Source organism: Narcine bancroftii, chromosome 8, assembly GCF_036971445.1.
Source record: "Narcine bancroftii isolate sNarBan1 chromosome 8, sNarBan1.hap1, whole genome shotgun sequence".
In the NCBI taxonomy this organism is placed as follows: Eukaryota; Metazoa; Chordata; class Chondrichthyes; order Torpediniformes; family Narcinidae; genus Narcine; species Narcine bancroftii.
In genome coordinates this window covers 134,476,317-134,490,905 of record NC_091476.1, presented here as the reverse complement: position 1 = coordinate 134,490,905, position 14,589 = coordinate 134,476,317, and the positions used below count along the sequence as shown (strand labels likewise).

Genomic DNA, 14,589 nt, shown 5'->3' with positions numbered 1-14,589 from the left:
CCACCAGCGTTGTCTCCGCTCCATCCTCAACATCCAATGGAGCGCTTACACCCCTAACGTCGAAGTACTCGAGATGGCAGAGGTCGACAGCATCGAGTCCACGCTGCTGAAGATCCAGCTGCGCTGGATGGGTCACGTCTCCAGAATGGAGGACCATCGCCTTCCCAAGATCGTATTATATGGCGAGCTCTCCACTGGCCACCGTGACAGAGGTGCACCAAAGAAAAGGTACAAGGACTGCCTAAAGAAATCTCTTGGTGCCTGCCACATTGACCACCGCCAGTGGGCTGATAACGCCTCAAACCGTGCATCTTGGCGCCTCACAGTTTGGCGGGCAGCCACCTCCTTTGAAGAAGACCGCAGAGCCCACCTCACTGACAAAAGGCAAAGGAGGAAAAACCCAACACCCAACCCCAACCAACCAATTTTCCCTTGCAACCGCTGCAATCGTGTCTGCCTGTCCCGCATCGGACTTGTCAGCCACAAACGAGCCTGCAGCTGACGTGGACTTTTTACCCCCTCCATAAATCTTCGTCCGTGAAGCCAAGCCAAAGAATTGTATAAGTTGAACTTTTAGTGGGTGGGGAGGGGAGTGGGATGGAGGGAGGGAAGGGAGGGGGGCAAAAGGGGAGAAAATGACATTGTGTATATTCAAGAGGGAAATGTTTGTGTGTATTTTGGTCAATATGGTTCATAGTGTGAAAAATAAAAAAATGTTTAAAAAGTTGTCTATTTTTGCAAAGTTGCAGTCTATGTAGTGAGAGCATAATATCTGAAAATCAAAGTTACATCAGATTATAAGGATTGTTTCTAAACAACAGGTCTCATTTAGGGGAAAAGACCAATTTTTAAAACAAAAAAAATAGACTCTATTCACAATAAATTATTTACAAAAGGAAAACTGTTCAAAGTCTCTTGCCACCCTAAGTTTCATGACCATACAATATGATTTAGAGGAAAAGATCATACTATGCCAAGGAAGTGATTCAATCTCTAATCAAATTTACAGTTTGCTTCACATCATTCTCACTCTGTATTCCTAATTAGATGAAGGAACTGTAAAGTGTACAGTGAACAAGTCGGGCGATTGTAATGTATGTTCTTTAAATAACATTTTTAAATGATTATTTGTCCTTATCACACATGATAGGATTATTCAATGGCTTATGTGCGTAAGCTTCTAAACTTTGGTCTACACTGATTCTGTTCTGATGTAGCCTCACCTCGAAATTAACCCCATCAGCAAGGCTTCTTCCTTTATTAGTCTTTTAAGTCAATGTTAAAGGAAATACTAAAAGACTGGGAATGTTTCAATACTCCACTAAAACAGTTTTGACCTAAATGAAATTTAATGGCTGAAACACTTTAGACAATCAGAAAGAACTACTGCATCCAATTTATTTATGTAACTATAACCTATGAGCAGAAAAATTAACATGGAGCATTTCAAACATTGATGGAGTTTTTAATGACACTGAAGTTTTATTCACTCACCATCAATAAAGCCATGTTTGAAACTTGATAAGCAATTTGAATGGGAGAGAAAGATAAGATTGGAGCCAGGTACTGATCTGATAGTCAGCCAAACCAGAGTAAGACTTACACAGTGAACGGTAGAGCCCTGGAGAGTGTTGTAGAACAGGGAGAAATCGGGGTACAATTGAAAGTGACAGCTCAGGTGGATAAGCTTCTGAAGAAGATATTTGGCACATATGCCCAGTGTGGATGGGGTATTTAGTACAAAAGTTGGGACCTACTGATTTAGCTATGCAATATATTACTTAGAACACTTTAAGAGAGTTGAATGTAGTTCTGGTCACCCAGCTATAGGAATTATATAGTGCAGGGGAGATTCACCACAATATTTTTGGGACCAGAGGGTATAGGCTTGGTCTTTATTCCCTCGAGTGTAGGGAGCTGAGAATTTATAGAAGTTTATAAAACCATAAGGGGCATGGAGGAAGTAAATTCTCAATGTCTTTTTCCCAGGAAAGAAGATTGATTCTAGAACTAGAGGGCATAGGTTTAAGGTGAGAGGGGTGAGATTTAAAGGGATGGTTATTTTCACTAGAGGGTGTATCTGGAATGAGATTCCAGAGGAAACTGTAGAAGTGGGCACAGTTTTGACATTCAAAAACCATTTCAATAGATTGATAGATAGGAAGGGTTTAGACAGATATGGACAAAATGCAGGCAAATGGGAGTAAGTCCAGAATGCCAACTTGGTTGATGTGACCGAGTTGGGTCAAAGGGCCTGTTCCATTCTGCATGACTCTATGAGTCTATGACACAGTAAGCTGCATCTTTGACTAGATGTCAGATGCATGATCCATTTGTAGAAAAACAACTCATAGATAATGCAGACTGACAGATGGTGAAGAAGGACTTGAATTTAGAGAGGGAGATTGTGGTGGTACACCCCTGGCTTACTGCAGGGGGCAACCTCTGTACCTGCAGGAGTGTACCACTGGCCTACTGCAGGGGGCAACCTCTATACCAGCAGGAGTGTAAGGGGACAGGACAACACCTAGCCGGCTGTCAATCAGTCGGCCTGAAAGGATCAAGCCCCACTCGGTCGGGTGTCAATCACCCTCCGGGATATAAGACTGCACCGGCCTCCCGAAGTCTCACTCAGAGTTACTGAAACTACAGCAAGCTTGGCTCTGTGGAAGTCTTTGTGGATTAAAGCCTGTTGAACAGTCTTTACCTTGTGCGTGTCTGATTGTGGCTAATAGTGCCCCACAGGGTTATTGGTCTGAGTTCCTGATTCTTGTCTGATGACTCCTGGTGCAAGATGTAAACTTCTGAACCCCTGGAGAGTGCAGGATTAGTTTTGGCGGTGAAAGTCTGTAGAGTTTTACAATGCTTCACCAACACTTGACGGCTCGGTTTGCTTGTAAAGAATTTCCTCTTTGTTGCTGATGCCCGTCATCCTAGGCTTGGAGAGAGACAGACGATGAAAAAGAAATTCCAATGATCTGTTAATAACTTTTCAAGAGAAATCATTTGAGAAGAGATGATATCTTTGAATATGAATCAAACAATAAGTTAAAAAGGTACTGGATATAATTTTGAAAGCTGTGTCTGTCTATCAGACTATGTAGTCTATACACGGCAGAATTTAAACTGCTCAGACACCTAAAGGTAGCTGGTCAGCTCCTAATAGCTTGAATATGCCTGAGATTGTCTGATCTTGGAAGCTAAGCAGGCTCAGGACTGGTCAGTACTTGGAGGGGAGACTGCCCAGGACATCAAATGCTATAGGTTTCTGGATGCTGGATAAAGTGGCAACTCTCTGTCTGCCTTATGGTAGACAAAGTTAAAGAATTTCATGCATATTACATTCCAAATGTAGTATTACGTGACAATATGGAGCCTTTACCTTTACCAATCAGCAATAAGCTCCATGATAAATAAATTCAGATTCTTAGATGTCAGAGTTCATAATCTTGCCATGACAAACTTAACTATACAAGTGTGTTTAGATGAACCTCCAGACACTCTCATTGGTGAGCTTTTACTTATATTTTCCACAAATGATAAAATAAAAAACATATTTATTCTCTTCTATCCTGCAGAATAGGCGCCAGATGGCACAAGCACAAGTGAGAAATATGGCAGAATTTCCATGATGTGTTTTCAGCTTGAATTGAGGCCATTCATTGTACAGTTTCTTTTCTTTGGCTTGGCTTCGCGGACGAAGATTTATGGAGGGGGTAAAAAATCCACGTCAGCTGCAGGCTCGTTTGTGGCTGACAAGTCCGATGCGGGACAGGCAGACACGGTTGCAGCGGCTGCAGGGGAAAATTGGTTGGTTGGGGTTGGGTGTTGGGTTTTTCCTCCTTTGCCTTTTGTCAGTGAGGTGGGCTCTGCGGTCTTCTTCAAAGGAGGTTGCTGCCCGCCAAACTGTGAGGCGCCAAGATGCACGGTTTGAGGCGACATCAGCCCACTGGCAGTGGTCAATGTGGCAGGCACCAAGAGATTTCTTTAGGGAGTCCTTGTACCTTTTCTTTGGTGCACCTCTGTCACGGTGGCCAGTGGAGAGCTCGCCATATAACACGATCTTGGGAAGGCGATGGTCCTCCATTCTGGAGACGTGACCCACCCAGCGCAGCTGGATCTTCAGCAGCGTGGACTCGATGCTGTCGACCTCTGCAATCTCGAGTACTTCGACGTTAGGGATGAAAGCGCTCCAATGGATGTTGAGGATGGAGCGGAGACAACGCTGGTGGAAGCGTTCTAGGAGCCGTAGGTGATGTCGGTAGAGGACCCATGATTCGGAGCCGAACAGGAGTGTGGGTATGACAACGGCTCTGTATACGCTTATCTTTGTGAGGTTTTTCAGTTGGTTGTTTTTCCAGACTCTTTTGTGTAGTCTTCCAAAGGCGCTATTTGCCTTGGCGAGTCTGTTGTCTATCTCATTGTCGATCCTTGCATCTGATGAAATGGTGCAGCCGAGATAGGTAAACTGGTTGACCGTTTTGAGTTTTGTGTGCCCGATGGAGATGTGGGGGGGCTGGTAGTCATGGTGGGGAGCTGGCTGATGGAGGACCTCAGTTTTCTTCAGGCTGACTTCCAGGCCAAACATTTTGGCAGTTTCCGCAAAGCAGGACGTCAAGCGCTGAAGAGCTGGCTCTGAATGGGCAACTAAAGTGGCATCGTCTGCAAAGAGTAGTTCACGGGACAAGTTTCTCTTGTGTCTTGGTGTGAGCTTGCAGGCGCCTCAGATTGAAGAGACTGCCATCCGTGCGGTACCGGATGTAAACAGCGTCTTCATTGTTGAGGTCTTTCATGGCTTGGTTCAGCATCATGCTGAAGTAGATTGTACAGTACACATATTCTATTCTACCTTTACCATCGATTCAAATGACTTATAAGGATGATGATTGAGACTAACCGAAGATTTCTAGAGGATGGGCTAGAAAATATTTTAATTATTTGGTGCAAGGTTCAAATGAAATTAATCCAAAATTAAATTGTTGATTTGGTGAGTGCACATAGTAATCCTGAGAAACTGTCTCTGGTTGTCTGAGAAATTGTTTTGAGTTTGTGTGGATTTTGTAAAACCTGTTCAGTGGCATCAAATGAGAAGGTAGCTCATGTGATGTCATCATGACAAAGTTTCATTGGTTGCTAGTGGCAAAATAGGATTTAAATTGAAAGTACTCCTGCTGCCTGGTAATTTAGGGCACTGGTCTTCTTGCAGGTAGGTGCTATTTAAATATTTTGATTTGAATTTTCTCCCAGCCTTGTGAGAGTCTTCAGTGCTTCTGATTGCAGGCTCATCCATTTACCTTTCCACCGTAGACCCTTATCAATGGGGTTGGGGTGGGGGGGGCGGTGTACTGACAATGACCACACCAGCAGTGCGAGTATAAGACAGCTTTAGTAACTAATATGGACACTAAGAGGTCTCATCTCCCTGCAAGACCAACCTGGAAGGTGAGACTGTAGCTCTGGACTGCTTGATAGACAAAGTCATTGGAATGCCCCCTTGGTAGCCAAGTGGTGTAATTACATATCACCACAGGTGGGAAGTGTTAAATGCTTTCCTTTTCCTGGAATGGTCTCACTGACCACCTTCCACACCAAACCATTGCTATCTGCCTCCTAGTTTAAGTAGTGCAATAAACCTGGGATAACACTTGAGAACTATTTCAGTCAAAAGTTCCCATCATGAAGGACCTAGAATTTTAAAAAGTGTCTTCTGGGTAATTACAAACAACTTATTTTTATCCCTGAATTCATCAGATGGTTCTATTTAGCAAGCTCATTTAAGACCACAAAACAACACTGAGTGCTTTACAGAGAGTTATTAAGCAAACATTGGTGTAGATTTACATAAGGAAATATTGACAGTTGGTCTTAAACTTCCTCAGAGTGGAAAGTTTCAATTTTAAGGGAAGGGATTGAGAGGTTTAAGGAGGAAATTCCAGACCTTCAGATGTGGCCATTAGTTTTAGATCAATTAAATCTGAGAGATGATCAGAATTAGAGGAATGCCAAAACCTTTGGAGGTTATACAAAATGAGATAGGAGTAAATATGTTGAAGTGTTTGGAAATAAAGGCATTGATCAAGAATCAATGCATGCCAGCAAATTCAAGAATGGAGGTATAAATAAGATTATGGGTAGTAGAGTTTTGAAAGATCTCAAGTTTACAGAGAGTTGACCGCGTGAAGTCAAGTAAGAATGCTTTGGAAGGAACAACGGTCAAACTAAGACTGGGGTGGAGTTAGGAAAGTTTCTGGTGATTAAACTCCTGAGAAAGAATCAGAATTTCTTGTTATGAGCATGTCATGAAGTTTGCTGTTTTGCGGCAGCATTTCCGTGCAAATAATCCTATCAATTACATTTTAAAAATAAATAAATTAGTGCAAAAGAAGAGAAGTTGAGGTAGTGTCTGTGGTTCATTATCCATTCAGAAATCTGATGGCCAAGGGAAAAAAGCCGTTTTTGTGCACTTGGGTGTTCATCTTCAGGCTCCTGTATCTCCTTCCTGATGGTAGTAGTGTGAAGAGGGCTTGGTCTCAGTGGTGAGGGTCCTTGAGGATGGATTGAGGCTGCTTTCTGAAGACACTGCCTTTTGTAGTTGTCCTCAATGGAGTGATGACTGGTGTCCATGGTGATATTGGCTGAATTTTCTTGTTCTGTACATTAGCACCTTCATACCAGTCAGGGATGCAACCAGTCAAAATGCTCTCCATAGTTCACATGCCTTGGTGGCATGCCAAATCTCCTCAAACTGCTACAGGTTCGACCTTCACACAATCGAATCATCTAGATTGGAAGATCAGATGCAGCTATCCTCCCTGGATTAGGCACCAGATTTTATTCTCAATATATTGCTCCCTTCAGCAGTGCAGATTGAATGCCAGTTAAATCAACAAAAATAACTCTTGGAGAGACCAAGATGTGATGTAAACCAATAAATACAATGTGCCAGCCACATTTGAGTAATCCTCTGAATTGTCAGAAGACATTTCTTGGAAAGAACTGGTTTTGAAAACTAAGTCTCCTACCTAATCTAAAGTTTAAAGGCTCAAAGCATGGACAGCTCTAGGAGGTCGTCACTTTCACGATCAGTTGATTTGAAAATCTTACTAATTTGTGGTGAATTTTTTAAAGGAAAATTATAATTTCAGAAAGCATATGTCATAAATGGAATTACTGGTTATGATCTGAAGCATTTTGTTCCAGAGGTCCTACCTTACCCCACCCCCACCATTGATCCTTTCCACTCCTTTATCCTCCAGAGTTTACCTGGCTCATGTACAAACCTGGGCTGTTTGAAAAGAACAGCCTTTTCTTCGATGTCTGATGGAAACAGAGCAGTTTCATTCTCTTTTTTTGGTGCTTTGTGTGAACTCGGTGAAGCATATTGATGCTGCCCATAACATTACTCCCAGGTTCATTATGTCAGGCTAGAGGCCACACTGGATCTGCCTGATTCTGTGAAACATCTGATCAACAGCCTGGGCTTTGGTGGTGCATTTATAACCAGCATACCAATCCATTGGATATAGTGCTTGAGCAGTTTCCATGGTGATAATTTTGGTAAGGGATAGTGATCAAGTTCAAGTTCATTTATCATCAGATTTCACCACAAGAACCTGATGGAAGAGCTTTCTCCAGTCTATGGTCTAGAACACTACAGACATCACAGACATTCAGACAAATTACACACATACATAGTACGTGGGTACATCTATTAAAATAAATATTATAAATAAATAGTAGAGTCACAACGAATTGTTTTAGCAGTTTAGATTACCTCATGCCACCAGGTGCTTCAAGGACTTTGGTAATATTATTCCTTGTAAAAAAATAAAAATTGTAATCATGTAAGAATCACTAAAAGAGACCACAGACTAAATGACCTATCTTTTTACTTCAGCAATTATTTCCAAAGCAACAATAAAAATATTCCTCAGTTCCTGATCCTCCTCTCACTTCTACATTGGGATAATTTTCACCTTCATGATGAACTGAGGAACTGAATCACCTGCCTTCCTTCTCCATGACTTGCTGACCAAGTGGGAATTACCCCATGCCATGCATTGAATTACTGCCACATGGATAAACCTTGTAGTTATCTTTCACACCAAATTCCTTAAGACGATTGAGCTAATCCTTTTATGAGAATGTTTTAGTGAAAGAATATTGGCTGGAGCACTGAGAACTGTGTTTTAAAGTGTTTGGAATGTTTATAATTCACCTCAAATGGGAAACAGCATCTTTATTTAACAGCTAATTCAATAGTTCATCTGATTCCCTCAAAGCTACTGAAATCTCAACCTGATTTACTGGGACTTTAACCCGCAGCTTTCTGATTAGGGTGATATTATTACTAGCTGTCAGTCAGAATGAATTCTGTCAATTGTAATTGTCATTGAAATATGGTTTCAAATGAAGATAAAGAGAACTTCCTGAGATAAAACATTAAGAATTTTACTGCATTAGATATCTCTTTAACTTCCTCTAATTGAAGAAAAATTGGATGATTGAAATTAGGTACAGTAGCTGCGTAGGTTCACAACTTCCTTAATTGTACAGAGAAGATAATTTCCAATTAGCAGAAGTACATACGACTAACAGATCATAATGCATTAGATTCGCAATCTGTAATGAGGAGACAATAACTCTACTTCTTTTATGGAAATTACTATTTAGTTACTATTTGATTTTTATTTAAAAATGTTCAAAACTTGCTGCCAAATTGATCTTGTATTTTGCTTCAGCTTTTGAGAGGAAATAACTTTTGAAAATACATGACTTTTCAGTAGATGATTTGTGAGTGGGTTGAAGATTCCTTATGAAAAAGGAAGATGAGATACTTTTAAACTAAAACACATAAACTGTATTTGAAGCTGTTTATTTCAATCTTGAGTCAAGGTATACACTTTCATTTGCATGGTTTTTGTCAGTAGAAATACTTTAGGAGAAATGTAATGTTGCCACCTCCAACAACCAGTCCTGGTGCTCCAATAACCTATTCAACTTCTCAGAAGTCTAACATGACTAATATCAGGTACATTAAAAACTGATGTCCCAGGGTTTTTCATCTGACATGATGGGTTAAAATTACTCCAAGGTTCCTGTTCCCTGTTTTTTATTAACTGCAGAAATAGGGACTGAGCAATTGAGGTGATTAATAAATCTTTGAAGAATTTTGTTTAATGAATGATACATGGCTGGTTTATTTTGATTTGCCCTCAAAAATCTTCAAGCCTGCTTTTTCTTCTTCAGGAAATTTTCTGTCCTTCCCAATGACAACATGGTGACTGAATATGTTGGCCACATCGGCTTTGGTTTGCTACAATTCACGTATCAAACTGCTTTGTGTAAACCTTCCACTCACTGCCAGGTATTGTCCTCTGTCATTCCCTGAACCTGAAGTTAAACTTATTTCAAATCTTTCGAGCTTTACATGCTGTGTTGGATATAAATGTATCATTGTGTGACAGAGAGCCATCTACAGGCATTCAATGGTTTTTTTGTTTCCTTTGTTACGAACCGCGTGTAACGAGCAACAATAGACAATGAACCAGACAGTGTTTTAAAACACTAAATTTATTTCTAACTCTTAAACTATCCTTAACCTGTGTGTGTGTGTGTGTGTGTGTGTGTGTGTGTGTGTGTGTGTGTGTGTGTGTGTGTGTGTGTGTGTGTGTGTGTGTGTGTGTGTGTGTGTGTGTGTGTGTGTGTGTGTGCGCGAGCGTGTGTGCATGAGAGAGACAGATCTACCTAAACTATTAAAGTCGGGGGCAAAATCTAGAAAGTTATTTTAAAGTTCATTCTTTTAAATTCACTTTTGAATCACAGGCCTTTGAAATTTAATGCCCAGAATTAATTTTGAACTGATGTGGCTGCTACAGATTCACAAGCTCTCCTTGCATTTCCTTTGAAGAAATGTCCATCCAAACGAGCTGTGGTCATAACACTCCTAGTCCTTTTGTAGGCAAGATTTGAACTGGGCGGCCTCCATGAAGCTTCCAAGACCCCAGCACCGGTCTCTCCAAGCGATCTTCACTGTTAGTCACAATCAAAATGAAACACTTTGCTTCCCAAAGCACCCTCCTGGCACAGGTCAATCCACTGAAAAGGCCCAGTCATTCACAGACTATGCTTTGCTCTGAATTCCACAAAAATGGCTGGCCATAAGAGCTACTTTAAAAAGCTATATTCTCTTCAGCAGTCAGAATGGTTCTCCCTTGCAAAATTACAATATCTTTCCCTCAGTTCTTCCAATGTATCGAATTGTCACTGGGCGGTGACTTGTGATGGTGTTTGTGTGAAATGTTAAATGAGAACTGTGACTAATATCAGGTACATGAAAAACTGATGTCCCAGGGTCCTGTCTACACTATCCCTTACAGTAATAATCCCATTTTACTAAAACTGGAGCTTATAATATCATGCATTTAAGAGTAATGGGCTGAGAACTGTTATAAAGAAGACACTTGGATTATTTACTGTATGAATGATTCAATCCAGACAGATGCAAGAGAGACCCAAATTTGTTCTATTTAAATTTGCACATTCTTAAGATACCAAAAATTCAGAAGGAGTAGTGACTGCCACTCACACCAAAATGATTTAATATCATTTAGGTTGAGTAAGTGTTGTGCACATTAGATTATTCCTTGATGAAAGGCTCAGATCTGAAACATTGATTCTATCCCTTTGCTTCCTGTAATTGCTGCATGACCTCTTGTATTTCTCCACCACTTTTGTGTTTTGCATTACATTATAGCACAACCATTTCACCATTCTATTAAATTGTCAGATTATTATGGTGATCAACAAGATGACCAGACTCCAATGAGGTATTTCTGGAATCCAACAGTGGTGGTCAGGGAAACAATTCACATCATGGCAAAGAAGTTAGCACTGGAAAACGTCAAGAAAAAAATCCAGAATTCTTTCATTGGATTAGTTTAATAAATATACAGAATAAGAAAGAAAAAAAAAACAGGAATTTTGTTTTATTTCAAATGATCAAATATATAAATTTATGAAATAAAGATGTTTATCCAAGGTTAACTCTTTTGACCATAGCCTTTATAATTCCTCTGAAAACACCAGACTTCAAAACCTGCCCTGTTTAACCTTATAGGCTGTCACACAAACTGAAGAAGACATTTAACCCAGTTGAGTCAGCAAATGTTTCTGCTCAGTGATAATCTGAAATAAAAAGCAGCAATCTCATTACTGCTGAGCTGGAAGAAGACTTTCCCTCATGTGTTAGTGGAGCATATGGGTCAGTGCATGGCAACAAACTTACTGTTGTATTGTAAAAAGTCTTCAGTGTTTGAATTCTGACTTCTTGGCACTGGGTATAACTGTGTTTCAATAAGCTTTCCCATGCAATTCAAATGGCGAAGATTGCTGAATTCAAATAGGCTTCAAATTCTTTGGAAGATCTTTCTGTGATCTTGGTCTGAACAAAATGCCGAAGGATAATTGCTCTCAAATGGACAATATATTTTTATTGCTTTTGACAAGGATAGAGGGCAATGCAGCAGAGAAGGAGACTTTTCAGCCCATTGAGCTCAAGCTGGTCCTTTGAAAGTGCGATCAAGTGTGTCCCATTTCCCCCTTCCTTTTCTCTGTCACATTAAAACATATCTATGATTTTCTAGTCTTTGGTCCTAGTTATATTTCCCGGGCAACAATAGCAAATACTAAAGGCATCCGTTCAAGGTTAGAGGAGGAAAGTTTTGGGGAGATGTTAGAGGCAAGATTTTTACTGGAATGCATAACTGGGAGTGATGGTGGAGACTGGTACAATAGGGACATTCAAAAGACTGTTAGACACATGGATGTGAGAAAGATAGGCAGTTATGGTGGGAGGTAGAGAAGGATTAGGTTATGGCAGAGTAGATTTAGCTAGGTCGGTACAACATTATGAAGGGCCTGTACTGTGCTATAATGTTTGATGTTCTACGTTTATCTCTTTAAGGTTATTATTGAATCTGCTTCCATTACATTTTCAGGTCGCTTTCCCTCAAATCCATTTTTAAATCTTTCCCCTCTCGCCTTAAAACTATGGCCTCCTTTTAGATTCCTCTATCCTAACTATTCACCTGATCTATGCCCCTTGTGATTTTACAGACCTCTAAAACATCACCCCACAGCCTCTAATCCTCCAAGAAGAAAACTCCCAGCCTATCCAGATTCTATAATTCAAGCCCATCTATCCCAGTTATGTATTGTTGAATTTTCCTGCGTCCTTTCCAGTTTCGTGACATTTTTCTCCCTCCCCTTCTCTCCCACCTATCTTCTCTTAGCCCTGTCCCAGCTTTGTCCCCCTTCATTTACGTCCACTTTTGGTCTCCATAAAGGGTCCTGACTCAGAACTTTTACTGGTCATTTCTGACCATGGATGCAATCTGACATTCTGAGTTCCTCCAGTAGCCCAAAGTTTGCTGAGGATTTAAAAGTTCACCAAATCTAGACACTAAACAAAATTAAGGGTAAATAATAGAGCACATTGGACTTTAAAGTCTATAATGCCTTTCCCATAATTTGCTGAGCATTTCAAATCATCACTGAAATACTTTGAAGTGCTCACTGTTTTATTGAGGAAAGATGCATGTGTTCTGCAATCTCTAATGGGTACAATGACTGAATAATTTGGGGGTTTTTTTTGTAATGTAATTCTAGGTATAAATACTGGTTTGGTATAAACACCCATTAACTCCTTTTCAGGTTATCAGTACAAAACCTTGACATCTGCTGGAGAGAGTAGGTGAGCCTTTGGGGCGACATTGAATGCAATAGTGCTGCATTTTCCCAGGAGTCCTTTGGAAGTTCAGCTTTATCTCTGAAGGTGGACTTAAACCAGCAACCTTCTGATTTCAGATTTCATGTTACTGAATGAATTTGAGTAGAGAGATTTGAAGAAGAAGTTAAAATCTCAGTTTGTATTCCAATAATTCAGTTCCTAAAACTTTTTAATGGGGCAATTTAATTTTATTAGCAGGCCCACAGAAAATATTTGGGGCTGAGCTTCATGCAATTTTAGAACATGGTCTCAAATTAATTTTATTCGAATATTAACATCAATTTTGGAATTCATAACATTTTCTTAGATAATAAATGATGAATTTGAATTCCTGAAGGAAAATCTCTATTTTGACGGCCTTCCACGAACATCTACTGGGAACTTTATTGATTTGTTTTCTCTCTGTTCTGCATACTCAATTTGTTTACCTTTCTTTATTCGTTGACATGTGTACATGGAGAACAATTTTTCTCGCACTACCAATAATTGCCTGGCCTGCAGGAAAAAGAATCTCACGGCTGTATGTGACGTTATGTATGTACTCTGACAATAAATCTGAAATATGAATCTGAACATCAGACAGCACTGATCTGGCCTGAAGCCCTTTGAAATAGCATTATTTTTGAGAATATTCAATTGTAACTTCAGCCCACACAGAGAAACGGTACACTGAAGACAATCAAAATCTGCATTGTATATTCACACTTGTGAGGCTAAACTCTTGCAGTAAATTACAGTCCAACTCTAATTATCTGAAACCGGATTTTCCGAAATCCCCTGTTATCCAAACTTTTTAAAAACAATTCAGAAATCCTCATTCATCCAAACCCTTTTTGGAGCCGAAATGACTGGAGACATCAGTTTCTCGGCGGCGGCGGCGGCGGTAGCGGTCCCTGGGTTCCCAGCACTGGCAGCAGTGGGACCTCAGGCTCCTGGGCAGGAGCAGGACTCTTGGCCTCACAGAACGAGTGGGGTCTCGGTGGGGAAGTGTGGGTGATCGGTGGTGGCCAGCATTTTTTTTGTGAGAATTAAACATTATTTTAATTTTTAAAAAGCCTTACCTTGTTGTTTGTTGTTGTATAAACAATGTTACAAGTGATTTGCTGTTGTTCCTGGGCTGTTTTTAAAAAATGAACAGTTGGCCAAAAAAAGTGTTTATCCACAATAGGGCTTATTGTGTTTGGTCTTTTATGTGAAATTACCATTTCAGATAGTTGGAGTTGTACTGTATATCAAATTGATTGAAACAAGCTTCTGGATCAGATATGTAATAATTATCTTACATAGTTTGGCCCATGCATATTGGTGCCAGTCAGTACTGAGGAATTTTGGCACTTTGTTCTCCTGCCCTATTTCCACAATGTGTTCCAAGAGTTTATTTTAACCATCTATAAAAAGTGCATTCTCTGTTCTGCCAAAAGCAGAAACTGGGGCACGGAGCAATGTGAAAATCCATCCCTGTATTGACATCAATGACATCACCATTTCCCACACTGAACTTTGGGAGGCTCTCTCTAGGTGCTGATATCTTTTAAAAACACACAGAAATACTAGAGGAACTCAACGGTCTCGTGGAGATTATAGGATGTAAAGGTAAAGATTCCATTATTGTAACACGCATGAAATTCTTTAAAATTTGTCTACCCTAAGGCGGTTGGAGATCACCACTTTTTATAATGCTCCTCACAGAGACCTACAGCACCTAAGTGGTCTCCCTACACTCTACTGACTAGTCCAGTGTCTGCTTAGCTTCTGTAAAGATGTATTACCAGCATTTCTGGCTTGAGACCTTCTTTGAG

At 40.3% G+C, this 14,589-nt stretch overlaps 1 long non-coding RNA gene across 1 annotated transcript in view; it reads left to right on the top strand.

Moving 5' to 3' along the window:
• The window catches only part of LOC138741851 (uncharacterized), a 48,614-nt gene extending 39,231 nt beyond the window's left edge, over nt 1-9,383 (top strand). The window contains exon 3 of the long non-coding RNA XR_011343816.1: nt 9,250-9,383. This is a non-coding gene — a long non-coding RNA (uncharacterized lncRNA). The remainder of the gene's footprint in view (nt 1-9,249) is intronic.
• The last annotated feature ends 5,206 nt before the right edge of the window (nt 9,384-14,589 follow it).